At 44.4% G+C, this 15,343-nt stretch overlaps 1 protein-coding gene across 8 annotated transcripts in view; it reads right to left on the bottom strand.

The window, feature by feature from the left end:
- The window catches only part of TNRC6B (trinucleotide repeat containing adaptor 6B), a 262,528-nt gene extending 247,858 nt beyond the window's left edge, over positions 1 to 14,670 (bottom strand). For 5 of the 8 annotated variants that reach the window (XM_059187041.1, XM_059187052.1, XM_059187047.1 and 2 more), the window contains exon 1: positions 14,434 to 14,670. The gene's annotated coding sequence lies outside the window, so the exon portion shown is untranslated. The other 3 variants (XM_059187046.1, XM_059187053.1, XM_059187043.1) reach the window with 2 other exon arrangements.
- Positions 14,671 to 15,343: the final 673 nt, after the last annotated feature.

The raw sequence follows: 15,343 nt of genomic DNA, 5'->3' as shown, positions 1-15,343 counted from the left end.
TTTATACTATGCAATGTATCTTGACAAGGTGATCTTAGTTTCCTTACAAATTAGTTAACTCTTAGTTAACTATAGTTAACTAGTAACTATTCTGATTTAGGGAGCTTCCACAGTTGAGTATAGCCTAGTGAGACAATATTCATAAGTACCCAGAGGTCAGAGAGTTTATAGTCAAGTGGGAGATAGAGTATCACACAAAAACAATTTAAGAAAGCTTACTAAGAAGAAATTAAGTCCACGTTGTAAATATAAACTGATATTAAATATATACTAATCAATATACAGAAACATTTGAAAGGAAGTTATTTTTCAAGAAACATACTTCTAAGAAGTTTTATAGGTCTTTATCTCAATCAGGTTGACATCACTGATAATATTGTGCAATTCCTATTTTGCATCCAAACTGGTTTACAAATCACACAAGGAAATCTGCCTCATTACTTTGAACTAATTTTGGACCCAAAATAATACTGCCCAGACAAATCATTTAACCAGACCTGAAAAATGGTTCTTGGTTGCTCCCCAAAATCAAATCCACCCTAAAAGAATGAAGATCTCCTCCTGCGGAAATTCCAAGGAGGATCTCATACTCTGGAAGCAATTCCTAAATAATTCCTCAGATGTTTTATAAAAAGGCAGGACACTTCTACTTTCAGAAAAGAAGGACTAACAGTGGTCAGATGTGCCCTTGCAACTAAAAAACTGGATGAAATATATGAACAACAGTTTTCAAAATGCTGGACATCAGGAAAGGAAGGACAGTGATCCCTAAGAGATGGTAAACAAACAAGGTGAGCCCTGCAACTGCCGTAGCTTGCTGCCCAGGGAAAGATGCCAGGCCACCACCAAGCAGGGAGGGGGAAACCCAAGTGGAACTCAGAGACCTCCCTTAATTCAGGAGATGCAGCTGAGATTCTGGGAAAGCCAAGGCAGTGTGCAGTACCGGAGAAGAAAGAGCTACAGAGAAAGAACTCAGGGAGAGGGGACCTCCTCCAGTATTCAGCTGGGTAGTAACTAAGTAACTACAGCTAACATTACACTTAATGGTACAATGCTTTCCCCCAAAATCCGGGGGAAAAGCAAAGAATCTCATTCATACTTTTTCTATTCAGCATGGTACTTGAGCTCCTAGCCAGCACAGTAAGGCAAGAATTAGAACTCTAGGGTTAGAAAGTAAAATTGACTTTCTTTGTAACTGATATAGTTGCATACGTAAAAATCAACAACAAAAAAAGAACCAACAAAAATGCCACTAAACGTGATGAATGAAATTAGCAAAGTTTATTTGCTCAGTCATATTGATGAAAACAAACTGTGTCCAAGTGAAAGAAGGCTTTCATAAAGAAAGGCTTCCAGAAAGAAAAGTTTAGAGAAGGCTGAGAGTAAGAAGCAATATGGTTTGGAAGCCAGAAACTGGGAGAATATTTTACAAAAGGAATAGACTTTCGTAAAGTATGAGGACAAAAAGGGAGAAAATCATACAGAAGATAGGTAAAAGACTGTATGGGAGAAGGCAAAGATTCAAACGTAGGGAGTGACAGTTGATGGCTGGAGCAGTAAAGTAAGAGTACACAGGTAGAGAAAAGAAAGTAACATGTAGAGAATGTGTTTTGGGGAGAAACCAGGAACAGAACTGACAAGAAGCTATTTTAATAATCTAGCTATAGCCTGAGGATGACTTAGAGTCAGGATGGTGGCATGGAAAACAAAAAAGGAGAGACTCAACGTCCAAAGCCACAGGAGAAAGGAGCTAAAGAATATGCTAATATTCCAAGATTCAATGTTTCAGGATTCTGAGATTCAGGAATTGGGAGGGTGGATTACCAGTGATGGACTCAATAAGGTCAACAACTTTTAAGGGAGGGGAAGCAGAGGCCCCTCTCCAGAGTGACCTGCCTTAAAAGCACCCTTAGTGAGGCACCTGGGTGGCTCAGTGGGTTACGCCTCTGCCTTCAGCTTAGGTCATGATCTCAGGTCCTGGGATGGAGCCCTGCATCCCTGCATCAGGCTCTCTGCTCAGCAGGGAGCCTGCTCTTCCCCCACCTGCCTCTCTGCCTACTTGTGATCTGTCAAATGGATTAATGAAATCTTAAAAACAAAAACAAAAACAAAAAAACAACGCACCCTTAATGACAATTCCCAAGTCTTTGGGAGGTTAGAGGAAAACAAGAGAAAATGACATTAAATACGCATTTTTAAGTACAGTAAATAAAAGTCTAGAGAGCATCCGCTTCCAAAGCAAACACAAAACATCAGTGTTGAGCTGGGGCTCTGGCAGGTTCAGGAAGCAGAGGGCGGTGTCACAATGTGCTGAGGCCGACTCACAAGCTGTGTGTGGGGCACAGGGTCCCCTTTTTAAAGTTTTCAAACCAGCCCTTACTGGCTTGAAATGTGATGTGTTTTGCACTTTCATTCTATTGTTTTGTTTTTGTTTTTTTCTACAAAGAGCCTTCTCACTAATTCTCTTGGTGTTTTAAAAATAATGTTTTCCCGTCTGGGTCTGTGTTTCAAGAATGCCCGTGCGAGGGCGTAAAAAGACCTCCTCTCTTTATCCCAATCCACAGACCCACCTGTGTGGTTTAAGTGGGAATCAATAGTGTGTCCTTTTAAGGGGCCAGAGCCAAACTGTAAAATAAAAACATCATAAATTTTAAATACGTTGGTATAAAAATATAAAACTTTTATAGTGAAAAGGCTGACAAAAGAGTACTCAGGAAGAGATTTATTTTAAAATCTGTTGGTCCATCTGAGTGCGGAAATTCTATATTCAGAAGTTCCAGAGACAGGGGCGCCTGGGTGGCTCAGTGGGTTAAGCCTCTGCCTTCAGCTCAGGTCATGATCTCAGGGTCCTGGGATGGAGCCCCGTATCGCATCTCTCTGCCTGCCTCTCTGCCTACTTGTGATCTCTCTCTCTGTCAAATAAATAAATAAATTCCTTTAAAAAAAAGAAGAAGAAGAAGAAGAAGTTCCAGAGACAGACATCCACAGAGGTAAAGGATTTCCTCATGAAGAGGATACTATGGAGCATGATACATCAGCTGCCAGATTTTCACAGGAAGGGAAATACCTGGGCTCCTTGGAGGGCCTCAGTTTTCATCTTCTTACTTTGAATCTCCTTCCTTCCACATCAGAACCTAGCAGATGCTCGAAACATTTCTCTAGGTATACTGATAGGGCCTAAATTAGGAAGCCTAATCTACTTCTACTTTTTGAGGCTCTCAATATTGTTTTTAAAATAAAGACATGCCAAAACAGCATTATAAAAACTGTAGTATATTTTAAATACATACTTTTCATAAATTGACAGTTTTAGGAAAAGAATACAATGTCACCTGTCTTATTCACTAAAGGATTATTAAACACATTCATTTATCATAAACTATACAGTGTGATCCAGTAACTAGAACAAGTTCAAAGTTACAAAGTTACAATTAGTATTTTCTTTCCATCCAATTTATCTCTTGGAGTGTCTACACCTAGGGGCACCTGGGTGGCTCAGTCGTTAAGCGTCTGCCTTCCGCTCAGGTCACAGTCCCAGGGTTCTGGGATCGAGCCTCGTATCCAGCTCCCTGCTCAGTCAGGAGCCTGCTTCTACCTCTCCCACTTCCCCTGCTACTCTCTGTCAAATAAATAAATAAAATCTTAAAAAAATTCTGTGCAAACCATTCTGCTGGGTGTCAGGGCAGTATAAACTTGTTTTAAGTTCAAGGTACCAAGAAAGAACCCCAAATTCTCCCTTTTCTCTAGTTGAGGAACTACAGGAACTTTTAAGGATTATTACCCCAGCCATGTCCTTCAAAGGAATCTGTTGGCCTTGCCCTATGGACTACCTGCTACCTTCTCCACTCAAGCAGTTTCAATATTTCTTTCATTCCTGGATCCTTGCTACACACCTTTAAATAGGTCTTCTATCTCACCTTAACTTGTCTTCTCAACCTTGTTCTGCTTTCATTGTCTCCTTCCTTTCTTTCCCAAACATCTTTCTAAAAAAGATTTATCTATTCATTATTTTAGAGCAAGAGAGGGAGAGCAGGGTGAAGGAGAGAGGGAGAGGGAAAGACAGTCTCGAGCAGACATCCCACTGAGCACAAAGCCTGACACACGGCTGGATCCTCCAACCCCTAGATCATGAATTGAGCCACAATCAAGAGGCCAACACTCACCCAACTGAGCCACCCAAGTGCCTCTTTCCAAACATAGTGAAATAAACTAAACTCACTGCTATCATTCTCCCACCATCCACTGTCTCATTCACCCCTTGAAATCTAGGTCCATAAATGAACGCACAGAATTTGTAGCAACCGACAGTGCAGTGGGCCAATTAGCATCTTCTGCGTGACACCAGCACTACCAGAACGTCGTAGTTTTTTTCATTCTGGAAAATATCTGAACATGCAAAGCTGGGAAACACTGGTCAGCCAACAACGCAGAGGCATCCCACAACTGCAACTAAAAACAACTCAGTGATTATGGAAAGAGAGATGGCAAGAGATGGGTGGGTTGAGCGAAAGGAGGCACTACTTAAGAGTAACAGGGCTGATAAAGGAGGCATGAAGTGACAAGAGAGCCAAGAGCTGATGAACCGAAGAGGAGTAAAATTAAGGAATATATGCTAGATTTCCAGTCGACAAACATTCCTTTTTCAATTTTGGTTGAGAATCAAATTAAGCCAATGCTAGTTCAGTGAACCAGTGGGAGAGTAATAGATAACAACCTTCAAGATGTAGAAATGTACACATACCCCGAGGCTCTTTTGGGTACTCCTTTCTGATCTTATCCCTTTCACTGGTTCAGCATCTGGGCCTTGAGAGACAGATCAGCACTCACCTCAGGCAGTCAAGCAAGAGGTCACTTCCTTTACTCTGGGCTCCTACAGATAAACTTAATGAGTCACCACTTTCTAGTTCTACCTGATATCATTAGCATAGTTACATGTACAGTGACAAGAACCATTCTGGTTTATGACTCATCTTCTTTGAATGCTACTATTTTGTTTTGTTTTGTTGAGTATATTTGACACTGAATGGCATATTATAATGCCTTTATGAATTCAAATATACAGAATCACATCATTATTTCTAAGATCATTTCTAGTATTGAAACGCAATATAACCTAAGAGTCTGAGGCTGACATGTCACAGCCTATTAAGTCAGCTGTTGGCCCTGTACCCCCAGACCAGCTTTATAAAGCATACCACTGGGCTAACCATCTTCTCCATGTGCTAAATGTGCTCCTTTGTGCCTCTGCACAGCCTGTTCCCACTGCCTGAAGTGCCCTTTTCTTCCGTGACTTACTGGGAGTGCTTCCTTCCCTGGAAAGGTTTTCTTGACCTCCAGTTGTATTGATGACCTTCCTTCCCTCCTGCCCCATCCCTTGCAATGTCTATCACAGCTTTTATTACATCAGATGGCACTCCTCTGTGCCCAAGTCAGCCTCACCCACGTGGCTGTGCACTGCTTGGGAGCAAAGATCTCTTCTCATCCCATTCTTGTAGTCCTAGCTTTTCTTTTTTTTTCTTCCTTTCCTTACTTTTTTTTTTTTTTTTTTAAAGATTTATTTATTTTGAGTAAGAGAGAGAGAAAAGGAGGGAGGGAGAGGGCATGCAAAAGCAGGGGGCCAGGCAGAGGGAGAGGGAGAAAAGCAGACTCTTTACTAAGAGGGGAATCTCTCTCTCAGAGCCCCCCCCACCCCATCCCCCCATGGCCTGCAGGGCTCAATCCTACAACCTTGAGATCATGACCTCAGCAGAAAGCAAGAGTTGGACACCCAATCAACTGAGCCACCCTGGTGCCCCATAAGATTTTAAGAGGAATAACCACTCTGATCATTTCTACTAATAAGGATTAAACGGATACTCATTAAACTCTAAAATAAGATTTTCAGGGGCGCCTGGGTGGCTCAGTGGGTTAAGCCTCTGCCTTCAGCTCAGGTCATGATCCCACAGTCCTGGGATCCAGCCCCAGATCCGGCTCTCTGCTAGCAGGGAGCCTACTTCCTCCTCTCTTTGCCTGCCTCTCTGCCTACTTGTGATCTCTCTCTCTGTTGAATGAATAAATAAAATCTTAAAAAATAAATAAAATAAGATTTTCAGACAACTTAAAAAATTTAAGAACAATATTCTTTCTGTAATTCTCAAATGTTTACCAATTTCAACTAGAAATTAAAAAAAAAAAAAAAGAACTTGGAGACAAAAGGGAAGCCCCACCCTGCCCCCATATATTTATTTAAACTGTTAGAATGACTACTTTTTTTGGACTCACTACTTTTTAAAAATTCTATTTTTAGTTCTCTTTCCTAACTTCATTTGAAAAATACTTATGAGTACCTACTATGTGCAACTTACAGTACTAGATACTGGTTACACAAATGTGAACAAATCAGACAAGGTATTTTTCCTCACATAGGTATGTTCTAACAAAGAAACTACACAAATTACATCGTTATTCCATGACAATTCTGCTAAGTGTTCTGAGTGTTTAAAAGGAGCGCATCTAAGGGTGCCTAGCTGTTCCAGTGGGTTAAGCACATGACTCTTGACTTCAGGGTTGTGAGTTTGAGCCCCACATTGGGTGCAGAAGTTACTTAAAAATAAATCTTGAAGAAAAAAAAAAAGGAGCACATCTAATCTGAGGTGGGGATAATTAGGAAGTCACTAAAGAAGTGACACATAAACTGAGCTCTGAGGATTGAGGAGGCATCAACTAAGGTCAGGTATGGGGGCTTCCAGGCTATGGGAATAGCAAGTGTAAGGAGGAGACCTTGAGTGAAGAGGAAAATGCATTTCAGGGACCAGAAGAGGGTCAATGTGGTGAGAGTTCAGGCAGCAAAGGGGAGAATGACTGGAAATGAGGCAGGGTCTTCACTGGGTCTTCAGAGAACATGAGAGATCAGTTATTTCTTTTCCTGAAGTTTATACTCCAAGAGAGGATGGCAAGGCTTTTGGGACTCATTAACAATTTTAAATAAGGGACAAGTATGATCAGATTTACAACTTGTTTTTTGAGTAAATGTTTTACATTTGCGGTATAACACACAGAACAGATACACAGTTTTAAAAGATGATACTTGCAGCTTCAACAATTCTCTACTTACAAAAGAGAACACAGAAGTTCTGAAAAGCTAAGTAATTTATTTGAGGTCCTCAAATGTTTAATGAGGTCAGAGCGGGTACAATATGGCAGGCACAGTACAGTGTGTGCTTAGGAATGCAGAGATGAATACAAGAGTTCTGTGCTAAAGAAACATACAATCTAGTGACAGACCTAGAAACGTGATATAGTGCAGTCATGCTAGGAATGAGTAAAGATATAACGGAGCAGAGAAAAATTAAATCTTCTTAGGAAGCATTAATCATTTTGTCTCTGTGTTAAAGGGGCATTTTTTCCATACTATTACAGTTTTTGAATTTTCATTCATTCCTGTACTTGGAATATGGTACGGATTCAAGCAAATGTCTGCCATACAGACCAATCACTACTTTAACTCCCAGTGCGGTGCCTTTCCAAAACCAAATGCGTTTCTAACTCTGGGAGAGTATGCATTAATTTCAAGGAGCTCTTTTGAAGCTGCTTTCTGAGACAGTTTACAAACCACAAGAGAAATCTCATTCAATTAAAGCCAAACTTCATTTCTGACCCACCCTGAAAACCCATAATAATGTCTAAACAGTTATCATTTTTTAATCTTTATTCAACTTTTTAACCATCACCAATGGGCACTAACAAACGTTTTAAGTAATCTCTATGCCCCCAATGCGGGGCAGGACCCCAAGAGCAAGAGTCACATGCTCTAAAGACTGAGCTAGCCAGGTGCCCTAAAACAGTTACTTGTTATTTTTTGTTTTTTTAAGATTTTATATTTTAAGTAATCTCTATACTCAAAGTGGGGCTTAAACTTAAACTCGGAGATCAAGTGTTGCATGCTCCTCTGACTGAGCCTGCCAGGTGCCCAAACAGTTATTTTTTTGTTGATATCTCTTTTTTTTTTAAGAGTTTATTTATTTATTTGACAGACAGATCACAAGTAGGGAGAGAGAGAGGAGGAAGCAGGCTCCCCGCTGAGCCCAATGTGGGGCTTGATCCCAGGACCCTGGGATCATGACCTGAGTTGAAGGCAGAGGCTTTAACCCACTGAGCCACCCAGGTGCCCCCCTTTTTTCTTAAATCGGGGCTAGAACTCGTGATCTGAGATCAAGACTTGAATGCTTAACCGACGGAGCCACCCAAGCACACCCCAACAGTTATTTTTTAAAGCAAATCTTCATTCAGAAGAAATGCTCCTATGAAGACAATCAAGAAAATATTCCATATACTCCTCCATAATCCATGATCTCTGAACCGAAATGACTTACATTTTAGTTTCTACTTGGAAAGATATAATATAAAACATAAAATAAAACAAGATATAAGGTAACATTTGTTCACTTATTTACAGTATTTATGGACTGCCTACGACAGGTCAGCACAGGAGCTGTAAGGATTGCAAAGATGAGCAGGACAAAAACCTGCCTTCAAGAACTTATAGTCTGATGGGGGAAGCCAACAGCACACAACTCAGGACAGTGAGAGCTGAAATTCAGCAGGTACACACAGATGAGAACACAGAGGCTCTGCACAGCTGCCATCAGTTCTAATTCGTCAGTACCCATGCCTTTTTTTTTTTTTTTAAGATTTTTATTTCTTTATTTAACAAAGAGAGAGAGATCACAAGTAGGCAGAGAGGCAGGCAGAGAGAGGGGGGAAATGCGCTCCCTGCTGAGCAGAGAGCCCGATGTGAGGCTTGATCCCAGGACCCTGAGATCATGACCTGAGCCGAAGGCAAAGGCTTAACCCACTGAGCCACTCAGGCGCCCCTCAATATCAGTTTTAAAATACTTGAACTTTACCTCAGATAACAATGCAAAGGCGTAAATATTTTAAGTACTTACTTTATAGCAGAACAGCAACACACACAAAAATAAGGATAAAGGGTCAGAGGAAATGGTGAGAAGTGAAGTTTTGGGATACCTCAGGATTCCCGAGCAAGGAAGGTCACCGTATTTGGATGAGGAACTGGTTGTAGATAGGAAATAGTTATCAAAAGGCTGGTGGCTGGAATTAGCTAGGAAGAGCTAGGTATAGCGCTCCAACCATACTGAGTACGTGGTGCAGAGCTGTGCTGTCCAACATGGTAGCCATTAGCAGCCGGTGGCTGCTGAGCACTTGAAAAGCAGTTAGTCTGAATTGAGATGAAGTGAAAAATACACTCCAAATTTCAAAGGCCTAACATAAAAAAAATTGTAAAACATCTCTGTAATTTTTTCTACTGATTACACGTTTACATAAAGTAATTTGGATATACTGAAGTAAATAAGATTTTATGAAAATCTACTTCACCCTACTTTTTAACTGTGGCTACCAGAATATTCATGACTACGTATGTGGCTCACGTTTATGGCTCGCATTCCATGTCACTGGACAGTGCTAGTCCAGAGTGCCTGGAATAACAACTGAGGAGTTGAAGCCCTCTAGGCAATGAAACACCACTAAAGGTTTTCAACCTTAAGTGCCTGTGGTTGATTTGGGGAGGGGGCAGGGTACGTAAAAAAAGCACCGTTCAGGAAGATCAGTGCGGGGCGATCTGGAGGGTCAAGACACTAGAGGCAGTTGTCAATGTCAAAAGGCTGGCAAATGTCAAAGGGTAAGCAGGCTCAGCTGGAAAGCAGACAAGGTCTTTAGAAGCCACAGGCTGGGTGGAGAGAGGAAGAAGAGATCAAGAGCAGGGGTTGGTGAGCGAAGAGTAACAGCCACAGGCACTGGTCCCAGCCTGTACTTGGACAACCAAGGTGCACTGCTCAGCAGACTCAGCAAGCTCAGCCAGTCAGGGTTAGATCTAGGACGCCTCAGAGGGCTCCCAGGCAGGGGCACACTTCAGAAGGAGAAGAGGCTTGGTGCCATCTTCAGCAATTTCAGCTTTGTGTGTGGCAAGACTCCCGACAGTGAGATCAAGTCCCAGAGAAGGTAGGAGGTAGAAGGCAAGGCTACCAGGAACTACAAGAAAGCAATACATTATAAAAACAAAATCCAGACTCATAACACAGCCAACAAATATTTACTGGCAGTTTATTGTACGCCTGATACTTGGCTCGGCTCTGGAGACATGGGAAACAAAACAGACATGGTCCTGAATCACAATCGTGGTGAGAGCTATGAAAAAGGAACAGGAGCTTTTCAAAGACCTGACCGAGGCTGGATGGAGTGGTGGAAGGTCATAGAAGAAAGTGTCTCTGAAGAAGTGACAATTTAATCTGAACCCTGAAGTCAGGTGGGTGAAGATTAAGGAGGAGGCAGGGGAGGAACAGTCCAAGCCAGGAGAGTGGTATGTGGTATGTGCAAAAACCTTAAACCTGCAAAAGGCTTGGGTAATTCAAGGAATTGAAAGAAAAACCAAGTAACTGGGATATCCAAAGTGGGGGGGGAGGTGGGCCATAAAAGAGATGAGAGAAGGTTGGAGAGGGAGGCAGAAGCCAGATCTTACCAAGCCTCAAAGGATGAAAAATAAAATCCCAAACAGGCCTCAGTGCAACTGGAAGCCACAAGGGCTTCTGACCAGAGAAGTGGTCCAAACCTGATGGTGTTCTAAGGACTCCAATTACCTACGCTCCGCTCAGACTACTGAATGGGAGCCAGCTTGGCAGCAAAGGCCAATATTTGTAGCTAAGTAGCAGGATTCCGGGTCTGGGATAAGAGAATTTATTATACGGCCCTCCAAGTGTTCCAGGGTTCCAAGCAGGGAGACGGACGGCATCACCAAAATGTACAGAAAAATCTGATGGAAGAACTGGTTTAGAAGGCAAAGTTAAACAAAACTTTAAACATACTGAGTAGGAAGGCACAGTGCATTCCAGCAGGTAAATACTGATGTTGTTTTGGAGTACAGAAGAGAGATCAGGCATGGATATGGAGGTTAGCAGATCTAAATGTGATAGATAGTTTTAAGTCCCCAAAGTAAATAACATTTTTCAGGAGTAGGCAGAGAAAAATAAAAGAATAACAAACAACAAAAGGAGCCTAAGACTGTTTGTTTATCTCCAGGATAGAAGTCAGGAGGAAGGGGAATCAAAAGGAATATAGTATGAGGATGTTTTTTTGAGGGAATGATATCTGTATCCTGACTGTGGTGGTGGTTACATGAACCTATACACGTGTTCACATTCATAGAACTGTACACATATTAAAAGCTAATGTGAGGGACGCCTGGGTGGCTCAGTGGGTTAAACCTCTGCCTTCAGCTCAGGTCACGATCCCAGAGTCCTGGGATTGAGCCCTACATAGGGCTCTCTGCTCAGCAGGAAGCCTGCTTCCCCACACCCTCTGCCTGCCTCTCTGCCTACTTGTGATCTCTGTCTGTCAAATAAATAAAATCTTTAAAATTTAAATTAAATTAAATTAAAAAAAAATAAAAGCTAATGTGACTGTTATTTTTTAAAGGGGGAGGGGTAGTCAAAAGGACTGACTGCTGCAAGGAGACATAACAGGATAAATCCGAGAAAGATGCTCTGGGACTTTTAACCATTAGGTAACTGGCAACCTTGGAAAAAAGCCTCACAAAGGCTGGGAGCCAGGCTGTAAAGGTTCAAAGCATAACTCGAGCAGTGAAGGAAAGCACTCAGTACAGCCTCCTCTTTTAGAACTCCGGAGGTGAAAGGAAAAACAGAATGGCACATAGCTCAAACAGTAAGAACTGGGAGATTTAGCAAACTGGCAGAGCCAACCTTCCACACCACGAGTGGCTCCATTCCAGCGTTTTTCTAGAATACGCATTTTGCACATGAACTATTCACTTTCTTATTGTCCCATTAAACTAAAACTGTTAAACCCGAAGTCATTACATTTTTGACTGTGCTCCTTAGTCCGCTAACATTTACTGTGTTCCTACTATGTGCCATGCACTGTCCTAGATACAAAAGTGAGCAATGCCTTGTCCCTAGATGAGCATTTATCACAATAACAAGGTCCTGGGGGTAGAGATTTGCATAAAGCGTTGAAAACCTTGCCCTTCTGAATTGAATGTATTTGTATTTGTAAGAATGAAAGAAGGAAGAAATAAAAACAAAGCTGGGATGTAATTTTGTAAAAATGTTCTTAATTTCTAAAAACTAAGAATGAATTTAATTTAATACTGACGTCTTAAGTTAGGCATGGAGAGCCTCACCATCAGTGGCACTTCTCATTTCTTTTCCTACTTTTCAGAGTCCTTTCTGCCTTATTTCCTCAGGATAAATTAGGAGGCAAAATGGAATAAGTGCAGGCTTTGAAACCAGACAGACGTGAAACTAACTAAACCTATCCCTCCAAGTTCCTAGCTGTGCAGCTCTTGGATGGTCTTTTTCCTAGCCACAAAACAGTGATGTCACCTACATGACAGATCTGAGGTAAGGATTAGAACAACAACAACAACAAAAATACAGAGGCTGGCATATTAGAAAGCAGTGAATGTTGGTTAATATTTTTACCATCATTTGAACAAATAATATTGTTCTGACTTAAAACATTTTTAAGTGCTTCTATTTTTAAAAAAATATTTATTTATTTATTGGAGAGAGAGAGAGAGAGAGAAAGGAAGAGAGCATGAGAGGGTTAAGGGTCAGAGGGAGAAGCAGACTCCCTGCCGAGCAGGGAGCCCGATGTGGGACTCAATCCCTAGATGCCAGGATCATGACCTGAGCCAAAGGCAGACGCTCAACCAACTGAGCCACCCAGGTGCCCTTAAGTGCTTCTATTTTAATGAAGAAGAAAAAAAATTTTTCAAGGGCACAGCATGTATATGGTACTTTAGAAAAACAGCTTGGTAATTTCTTCTTCTTAAGTCCTATCAGAAACTATTCTGCTCAAATAATGATGTTTGTTTGGGACAAGCACCTAAAAACAGCCAAGAACCAAGAAAATATAAAGGCAGCTGTTACCATCATCGCTGTGTCCAAGTGGGACAAGCCAGTGGCTTTGTGTTCTGGATCCCTTAGTGTAGGTACCTACTCCATTCATATCCCTCCCACTACCTACCTACAGCCACACAGCACGCTGCAGGGGTGCTAAAAGTTCTGCTTTTAAAGAGGCATTTACACAACACTACCAAAACAATAAATATAGTTTCAAAGCAGAAATCACTGATGCCTCTCCAAATCAACAGGAAGCTATCCTCCACTGAAATTCCCCACAACTATGAAGGAAATAGCCTCTATTCTTAAACTTTCACAAGATGCTAAGATGCAAGATGTTTATACACCTTATTTCTGTACGCTTAACTCCTGGGAGTGGCCGGGCAGGGGTAGGAAGGCAACCCATAACGTTTTATTCCCTATGGAGAAATATCTCTGGCCAATTCTGTCTTGCATAATTTTGCTTATATTGCAATACAAATGACCACCTTGAAATTCGTCTTATTCCTCGCACAATTTCCAGCATAGATGCTGAAGAGTAATAAAACAGCCGAGAGATACGTGAGAAAGCAAGGAATCTTAAAAGACAGAGACTAGTACACTGTCCTTAAAGAATTGAGGATGGGCTGGTCCTTACTTAAGACACCTAACAAGAAGCTACGGTTACTGGGTGTCCTCAGCCACTTTAGGGTGCGTGGCCCCCCCGCTGGCTAACAAACCCGCTAGTTTGAAGCTAAGGGGAGCCAGCTCAGGAGGACACAGGAAACACCCCTCATGCCGTCTGGTCCCATTTCCTCGTGGCCAGCCTGAATCGCCTCTCGAAGGTGGCCACGCCGCAGGGCTCTAAGGTGAGGGGGGCGACACCCCCCCGCACACCCCCGGCCCGGATTAAGCAGGGGAACGCGTTCGCGCTGTCACGCAGCTCCCGCGCCGGCAGGGACCGGGAGGCTCGGAGGCCTGACGCCTCCCTCGGCACCACCCGCCCCGCCAGGCAGGGGGCCCGACGCGCCTCCGCGGGGGCCCCCCGCTCTCCGCCGCGACAGGGAGCGCCTCGCCGCCCCGGAGGCCCCCCAGCGACGGGAAGCGAACCCGACTCGACCAGCCCACCCGGAAGCCCTCCCCCAGCTCACACCTGCTGGCGCGTGACGCCCGGAGCCGCGCGCGCCCGCCCGCCTGCCCCGGCCCTGCCATTCCCGGCGCCCCTTCTCTGCGCGCGGGACGTGGCCCGCGTCCCTCCCCGCCCCGGGGTCAAACCCACCACACTCCCGCCCCGACGGAGCGCGAGCTCAACGCCGCCGCCCCCGCCGGGGCCCGCGCGCGCTCCCGCCCCCCGCCCAGGCCCTGTCCCCGCCGCGCGCGCTCACTCGCGAGGACACGCACACGCTGCGCCTCAGCTTGACAGGCCGGCCCGCGCCGCGCGCTCCCGCGGCTGTCCTCGCCCACCCGGCCGCCCAGCTCTGACTGGGCGGTGCGCGGGGGAGGGGAAGGGCGGCAGTGGCCGTCGGTCCTCACTCACCGCCGAGCCGCGCCGGCTCCCAGTGCGCGGCGTTCCGCTGTGAGGCGATGCGCTGCGATGCGCGCGGTCCCCGCTTCTCCGCAAGCAATGGAGGCGACGTAGTAGCGGGACTGAAGGGGCGCGGGGGGTCACTCCCTCCCGCTTCACCTCCCAGAAACACGGGGACCCCAGAAACTAAAAACAAAATAAACAAACTTTCCCCTCCGCCTCCCTCCCCCAAAACCACAACACAAACACTCGGGAGCCCGCCCAGAGCCCCACTCCATTGGCCGTAGGGAGGATGCTTCCGGCTCTCACTGGCTGACTTTTGTGCCCATCAAGCTGCGGTTCCGCCCCTCCAATTCCTCGCCGCTGCCGTCGCCCCTCATTGGTCAAGGGCTTCCCGTTTGACGAGCTAGGATTGGCTGAGCCGCCTGCGCCAATCATTCGGGGACACACCCCCTCAGCATCCCAGAGGCCGCTTCCTTGGTCGCGGACGCGGAGAGGCGAAGGGGAAACTAGAGCATGATGGCGGCCGAGCTCACTTGGCGCAACCATCCTCTTTTTTCTTTTTTTAGCTCGTTGGTGCCTCGCCCTCGCGCTGTTTCCCCTGAGCTCCTCTCTCCATCCAGTATTGCCTAATAACGGAATCTATACGCGCCGGCTCCTTGATTTATCCCCTTCGAAGTGCTGAGTGTGGGCTGGCTGTGCGTCATTGGACTGTCAGAATGTCACTCTCTAGTCAAATCTTCAAGCTATTGGTGGGGCAGGCAGAAAACCCGTCCAACAACAAGGACTAGTGCCATTGGTTTGACTCCACAGAGTTCTTTCCTGGTACCTTATTGGGTAAATAGGCGCGTCCGTCAGATCGGATTCTCGGTGCTACGGTTAATTGTTCGCTGAGAGTTTGGATGACTCTGGTCGTTTGGCC

Source organism: Mustela lutreola, chromosome 8 (assembly GCF_030435805.1).
Source record: "Mustela lutreola isolate mMusLut2 chromosome 8, mMusLut2.pri, whole genome shotgun sequence".
In the NCBI taxonomy this organism is placed as follows: domain Eukaryota; kingdom Metazoa; phylum Chordata; class Mammalia; order Carnivora; family Mustelidae; genus Mustela; species Mustela lutreola.
Note: the sequence above shows the minus strand (reverse complement) of the source record. Positions and strands in the feature narration are given on the sequence as shown.